Source organism: Ylistrum balloti, unplaced genomic scaffold, assembly GCF_031769215.1.
Source record: "Ylistrum balloti isolate Yb309-2 unplaced genomic scaffold, AGI_CSIRO_Ybal_v1 Utg369960, whole genome shotgun sequence".
Lineage (NCBI taxonomy): Eukaryota > Metazoa > Mollusca > Bivalvia > Pectinida > Pectinidae > Ylistrum > Ylistrum balloti.
The window spans coordinates 467974-476378 of record NW_026782058.1 but is presented as its reverse complement, the minus strand read 5'-3'; the positions used below and the strand labels follow the sequence as shown (position 1 = coordinate 476378).

The window sequence follows — 8405 nt, the reverse complement described above, 5'->3', positions numbered from 1 at the left end:
CTACTATGTTGCTTCTTCATATAACCATGCAAATGACCTTGACTTCCATGCACAGGAGTCAAACATGTTATTTTTTTTAAAACAATATCCTTCGCAAGTTCCGATTGCCGTTGTACTCTCTCTTCCCATTCTCAAGTTCCATATCCGGGCCCTTAGTCAGCGACAGTTTTGGTCAGTAGGTTCTCATAACCTTGACATAGTCTCAATATTTAATCACCATTTCAATTATCATTACATAAGTAAAGGGCTGATAGATACGCTGGTCTAAGTAATTGTATATTTGTCACCTAGACCACATATTACTGTTGGTTTTAGCAAGGAATCGTACGAGTGATACATACTCTTTAGTCCGAAATGTACTGAAATGCGGATAAAGAGAACGTTTCTGACTACACGCCTTCATGGTGTATACTTACGTTACAAAAGTTCTGAAAACAACTGTTTAGAGTAGAGCTAGAAGTGGTTTGTCTTGCTTTTTCATACCAATGTATCAATCATTTACTGAAGGCATTTAACATAGTCAAACTTTCCATCTCACTCGATGAAATATTGTTCTGTTATTCATGAAGAAAATAAGAATGATCAGAGACGTATATATCACATATACGTCTCTGGAATTATCAAACATAAAATCGTAAATCACAGACCTGAAGTTGAATATTTTACTACTGACGTAAAATATTCAAATACACCTTTCAAGTAGTGGTGAATCAGTATTAGGTTTATTAAATCAGAACAGTGGTTAACCCGTGACCGTAGTCTATTATTAGCTGTACCGTAAAAATAACGTTCTTGTTTCGATTGCATCAGGCGGAAATCCCGTAAAATGTCATATCTATATTTAGATTAGAAATCAACCAATCAAAATGCAGTACACGATTGACGTCAAACCAATCTGGAAAGGACACATCAGCACAACTCAACAACATGGAGAGAAGAACGGACGAAATGATATGACTTGAACGATTTTCAACCAGTTTTTAACAGGCTTCGGCCCAAATGTGGCTTTATTTCAACGGAAACACGACCAGGAAACTTCAAAATGCCTTTTACGACACCGAAAACGATCACTATTAACACCGCTCCGAACAAGAGCAACATTATAGAACTTCCCCAGTCGGCGAATCTGTCAACAGCTGTCATGGACACTTTGTACGGGGAAAGTGAGGGCGGTGGCCCGAAGAAAAGGCGACGCCTCACTCACCTTACCGCAGAAGAAAAGATGATGAGAAGGTACGTAATATATTTACGTTTTACTTATATTATTATTTTGGCCTGAGAATGAAAGTGTTGGGTGTTTATTTAACAAGCCGGATATTTTTTTTTTGGGGGGGGGGGGAATACCCAGGTAGTTTAAGGAAGGATTAAATTGGGGGAACATTATATAAGTTTGTGATTAATTAATTTATTTATTTATTCATTCCTTTTTTTTTAGGAAACTGAAAAACAGAGTAGCAGCACAGACAGCCAGAGACAGAAAGAAGGACCTGATGTCTTCTCTGGAATCGCAACTGGCCGAAATCATGGAAGAAAACAAGAAACTACAGAAAGAAAACCTTGAACTTCGAAATCAATCTGGAGTTCTCATTCAGGAAAACTCCATTTTGAAAGAACGCCTTGGTGCTGGCTCGCCCAGTAAGCCTGAGTCCGAGTATCCCGGGTCTGCCGTACTCGTTGCTCCTCTGCCGCAGGAACAAGCTCGGACACAGTCTCACTCGACGATGCCCTTAGTCACCTCCTATCTGATAGCCAGGTAAGAAGATTATATAAGGAAATTTTCTGAAGGACTTAAAAGAAAGATTATAGCACAAGTCAGTCATATGATAGTATTAAAATTTTAATTTGAAGACTAGAAGATATTGAAATTGGTTTATATGGCACTTCAATATAAAATAAATTTCTCATGTGTAATCAGACCTGCTTCTTTCACAAATAGAAGTTGTAGCACAGACTTAGATATAATTTAAGTAGTAGCGCAGAAAAAAGGAATCGGTCCTTTGAAACAATATGTATAATCACATTTAATCGGATAAGAATGTATAATAATGATGTTTTTTATCTTTTTCAGTCTCTGCTTGACGTTATGCAGCAGGATGTCTCAAAGTCAGAAAAAAGGAGTGTCACGGTCAACGCACCACCTACCAAGTCCCTTATCAAAACCAAACCAGCAGCACAGGCTGGTCCAGTGGTGGGGCCCTCAGCAACAGAGCTGGAATCCCTCAATGAACTTATAAGGTTTGATCATGTGTATTACAAGATTGAACCCTCAGAAGGGCAAAGTGACTCTGTAGGTCACAACAAGGCCCAGAAAGTTATTGTTGTCAGTTGTGGAGACAAAAGTGGCAGCCAAAACAGCTTGAAAAAACTTGTTAATATTCATGTCACAAAAGATGATAATTTTAAAAAAGTGAACTCTTCTCCTGTGGAAGATTGTATCGTTGTCAACGACGATGAAGCAGACAAAGAGGTTTGTTCCCCCACGACAGACAGCAGCTGCAATGAAAATAATCTAGACTTTTCCTCTCTTATACCAGAAGTGAACCTTGACTTACTGGATGATATTGAGAGTATATTAGCCAGTGACCTGGATAATCAGTTTGCCCTGAACAGTACAGAGGATTTTAATTCACAGAAAGGAATCGGTCCATCATCTCCACCGCAAAATATACAGGTTCCTGTCCCAAAATTCAAACAGAATAAACGGAAACATTCAGATGTGGTTGATACAGACATTGTACCACATATATCTCAATCTGAGGATGTCTTTGACTTGAGTGAATCAATGGACACGGTTAGTGACTCTGGATTCAGCAGCGACTCGTTCAGTGATGCTGCTTCACCGTGTCACAGTGATGCAATAGGGGGTCTCAACGAGGACCCTTGGGAGGAGTCCTTCATGGAACTGTTTCCAGGATTAGCGTGATCACAATCATCATGTCGGGCTCCTTATAGTATTTTGATCATACACAATGTACATGCTGTATATACCTTAACTTATGCCTAATTTTATCCTTGATGGACATTTTTTTCCTGTGTAATAAAATTCATGTCTTATGAGGGTTCAAATCTTAAATTACAGTCTTGTTTTCATTCATATCAGCTGGAGTTAATAAATATGGATGAACATTTGTTATGGATAAGAAATATGAAGTCACTCTCCAATCATTTCAGACAGTTTACTAAAATCCTGTACCTGATGGTCAAAATACAACCTTTTAACCACAGTTATTGCAGAACAATTAATCATCGTTGATTTTAGATTCATTTTAACCATATACAAAAAAAATTTCACAGACATCAAAACCTGTATAATATTTCAGTATTGACAAGTCACTGAGGCTAAGGAATGTAGATTTTATTTTTCTACGCACTCAAACTTAACACTTACCAACCAATTAGTTAAAGTTCTCAAAGTCATTAGATGACATAATTTCAACAAAAAGCTAATAAGGGAAAAGAGTGTTCTTGAACATTGGTAAAAATAACATAGGTGTGAATTGCCTTAAAACATTATTTTTAGCTCACAAAATGCCAAGGAGGTTCAAGTATGGTGGAGAGCCATCATCCATCCTTCAATTGTTGGCATTCTTTAGATAAGATTTTGTTACTGGATACTGATACAGTATTTTATTAGGAGGTACTCTTAGGAATGACCTTGACCTTTTCAAAGTCACAGGGGTCAAATTTATTAAAACAATTTAAGAATTTTCTACAGAAAACCGTCCTAATATTTCGTTAGTAAAAACATGCATATTAAGAATAAAATGTTGCAAAATTTCCATTGAATATGTTCAAATATTCTGAGTTTATTCTCAAGAAGGCTTCAAAGTTTCCTCCTAAGATCTACTTTGGCCTATTTTCAAATCTAATATCAAATATGTTTAAATTTTCAATGATGTTCTAACAGTCTATAAGGCCCATGGCACAGGTATTTGGCCAGATTGTACCTTCGACTAAGTGATATAAAGGTTCCCTGAAACACCACTGGCCTATTTTCAAGATCACAGGGATCAAATGTATCGAATACCTTAATCTCGAGTTTCATGAAACCTTTAGTCCAGATATGTGAACAAGTAACCAGGATAGAGGGCTTTAAAAGTTTCTCAGTATAAATAACCCTAGCCTACTTGAAGATCACTGAGATCAAAGATGTTTAAAGCTTTTGAGACTTTTCTCAACTTCTGTTAGAACCTTAGTCCTGATCCTTTGCTACCTACTTGGAGTGCTATAAAGTTCTCTCAGCTACATGACCTTGACCTATTTTCAAAGTCACAGGTACCCATGCAGTTTGTGATATGTTTAAAACAGTTCACTTCAAGTTCCAGATATTTGGCCAAAGAAGGATGAAGTACTCGAGAGTTTCTTTTTAAAAGTGACCTTGACCTTGAACCTTGATGATTCTTAAGGTAATGATGGAGGAAGGGTCTAATATGTTCAAAGCATTAAAAAATCTCCTCAATTTTTGTCATTATTTGTAAAGTGTATGCTGCCCTGGGTTTTTAGCTGTATTAAAGTTTATATCATAACTTTATGCCCAGGCGCATGAGGTCAAAACCTAGTTCATTGTGTACACTATCAGGATTTCTAGGTTCTTTAGCTCAACCACTTTTATTCTCACTGACGTAAAAACCCACACGATTGCTCAAATCCAATTCATCTGAACTGGTACTGAAAAAGGGAATTTCTAATTTCCTTGCTCTAGTCCGACTTCACTTTTTATTACAGTATCAAACAGCTTAATTCTTATTGTGATATTATGGATACAAACAACCTATTTTACAAAACGTGGTGATTTTTACATATAACTTGAGAAAGGGTTACTTATTGTTAGACATGTCTTCAAAATCTCAGGATTTTCTGGCTGACGATACTTCAACAATCAAATGGAGGAGAATTGAGCTGAAAGAAAATACTGACATGTGAATAAATATTGTTTCAGAGTAAATTTGATGAAACTATGTCAAAATATTAACAAAAGGAAGGTGTACATGGACAACCATGAAAAAAAAAACAGAAGATGAGCATGATTCCTTGAAGGATAAGTCTAGTCAACGACACCCACCATGAAAACCGTTGTCATTCCATGCAAGTCAGTAAAGCATGTCTCGTTTCCAAATGAGAGCATGGTTAATAACACCGGAACCAACTGTCACACCTATGGCTTTGTCGTGTGTGCATTACAGTCTTTATAAATAGATCTTACCACCAAATTCGACGAAGATGTTGTTAACCAGAAACTCCATCATTTCTATGATTTTGTCCTCCGTATATTCCTTCTTTGATTTGGACGTATCTTTATTTATTATGAAATACGCTTGTTTATATACCACTGTTCACCTTCCTTGGAAAAGAAAACTCTCTTAACAAGAGAACGAAGACGTTCTTTCGATTTAGAATCACCGTGCACAGGGCAATATGAGGGGGCGGCCATATTCAGCGTGAGAGGGGGGCGAAATTTTAGGCCAAAATCGGCACAATTTGGGAGGAAATGTGAATATAACACCGAATGCCATCATTCTTCTAAACATTGTTATAGACCACAGCAAGATCTGCTCTTTCATATATGGCCCTTACCACTTTTTACCAATTCCTTTAGTTTTCTCAAACAATTCGACAATGTTGTCTGTTTGACCACTTTTCCCTTGCTCTGCATGTTTGAAGTTTCATTTTTCCGTAAATTGACCTTTTTAACTGACGCAAAAGACTGCGCAAATTTATTCTTCCTTCCTGAATAGATATATCTTATAATTTTTCAGATCGTGTGTCTTATTCGAACGTTTCAAGCATTTTTTTCTGTATTGTTCATGTGCAGGGACGGGGGGGGGGGGGGGGGGGCGAATCATTTATCATCAATACAAGACTAGTTTTAGGGGAGATCGAAATGAGACGAGAACAATAAGTAAATAAATATGATATAACACAGATGATATTCCACAACCATAATCACCATCTGTCTGTATATCTGCCTGTCTGCCTGTCTCTCTCTCTCTCTCCGTGTTTCACATGTATTCAGTAAAATATGAAATGTAATAACCTACAGAGTGATGAAAAATAAATTTATCACTAAGAATTTCTCTGTGTTTTAATCAGCGTTACCAGAGACGTGTTATATACGTCTGTGGCGTTACTAATAAAAGTGTTGGTTTGTTGGTTATAGAATCAATACAAATAGCAACGAAAAGGAGACACATTCGTGGTTTGTTGAATAATATATTAAATCTATTGTTCCATAATGCACCCAGTAAGTATTCAATTGTACAATGGATGTATAAATATAAATTCTTTCGATTTTAAACAAGATTCTGACATAATATTATAACGTGCACCTTTTGGAGAATAATGTCCAACACTCTTGTTTGAAAAAATGTGTTTATTAAACATAACTCTTTTTGTATGAAGACTGTATTTTTTTTTTCAAAATAAGAATGCACTGAGAATAAACGCCATTTCTTAAATAAAAAATCGTCAAAACACAATATTACCTTTTTCTCACCTTTATTTGACTCCTCATCATCAAATTGGCGTATCCTTCTCTAGGTTTTATAGTGTTATAAAAAAAAAACTAAAAATTGAATATCTCAAATTGTAATAAGAAGTTAGTGAGGTCAGAATGACTGATCGTATCTCATGACTGTTATCTTTCATAAACGAGACCAGCTAGGAGGAGTAAGCAGGATTAAACCCATCTTTTAACATAGGTTAATTATCATAACAAGCTAATTACATCGTGTTAGAAATCAAATAATATTTGTGAAAAAAATGTAAAAATATAATACAAACTAAATTAAAAAATAAATCTGTAATGAAAATGAAATATTAGAAAAAGAAAAGACACAACATTCCAAATTATGATCTGTGTCGGCTGAATTCCGGACACATTTATATCAATGTGGTGAACCCGTTGGGAACCTCATTGAAGTAACCGGAAGTCATTTATACAGAGGAAAACATCGAGATGAATTTAGGTAAACACACTGTTTCTAATTTTTCATACGGTTGTGTTTACATTATGTGAAGTTTGTAGCGTTGTGATAAACTTGAAGCATATATATCTTGTTCGTGTAGCAGTTTACCTTAAAATATTTGTGTATTTTGTGTCAAAATAATGTTTGATGTTAACCATCTGTTGCTGAAATGGCCGAAAGTGGGTCTAAGCCGAAGATGTAGAAATGTCAACCCCCTACTCACTATAGTAACTTAGACCGAGGTATACAAGTATGTTGTGTACTAAGACATACATTCAGTCATGTAAGAAGGGTTTGAAGTAGTGTGAAATATGGCTACTAATTAAAGATAGATTTAATAATTTCTGTTTGTACAAATATTTAAGGACACACAGTAAATCGATGTTATAACTTTACGTTGTTTAAACAGATGGATGAAAAAGTTTTGTCATTGAATATTCACACCTAATATTGCTTAATTCTACCACGAACTTCGATAGGGCTCTAACAGTATTTCTAGTGTTTGTTCCGGAGTATATTGTAGACAATAGGATAAGTAATAAGAGGTTTCGGAAGGACTTTCTTATCAATAATAACACAATAACAGTAGGCTAAATACTTGTAAATTGAGATAGTGTGTGCTGCTTTAGTGTATTCTGACCTGTTTAAGTTTAGTAAGATGCCATAGCACCTAGCTTGTAATTTGGCTAATAGTACACAGCACTGCTTGTTCCATGTGGAATGCATCACTGAGTCTGTCAACATCCATGCTTGTGTATTTCTAGATCTGTTTACATGTATCACTTTAGAGTTTAATTTCTATCCCAGCTAGATGTCTGCTTATTCTGGTACCGTATTCAATGTCATAAAGGTACTTGAACCTTGCTATCATGATTTGTCATGGTGACAGCTTTAAAAGTAAATAAATTTCATGTTCAGTTAAATTACTATTACAGTGAATATCAAACGTTGGTTGAATTATGACTTTTTGCTAAAACAAGAAAAAATATGTACAATATCTAGCAGTAAATTTTGACTTCACTACAACAAAACTACTTGAAGAACATATATTTAGTTGGCTACGGTATTGATGCTGAATTCTTTAATCATATTTTTATGATGTTATCTCTATAGACTAGTGAAAGGCATGTCCCACGGCCAGCGTGCCTGCTAACACCAGTAGCCACAGCATGGAGCCTGATATAACACAATGCATGTGTCAGTACTGTTAACCAAGCATGTAGAATGTCTGTGATACTCCTGTCTTTTGTGAGTCCTTAAAAGATACATTTATATAGTTGCCATGGAGATGCAAGGGTTTCATGGACAGCCCCGAAAAGTTCTCAAAGTAAGTATGAAGAAATAATTGACAACATGTTGGCAGTGTATGGAGCTTTTGTCCATTTTCTTTCTTCAAAATTACACATGATTGAACAATTCCATTGAAAACTTTTCCGAAAG

The 8405-nt window shown here is 35.8% G+C and overlaps 1 pseudogene; it reads left to right on the top strand.

The window, feature by feature from the left end:
* The first annotated feature begins 914 nt into the window (after positions 1 to 914).
* Positions 915 to 3073, top strand: LOC132547532 (uncharacterized; annotated as a pseudogene).
* Positions 3074 to 8405: the final 5332 nt, after the last annotated feature.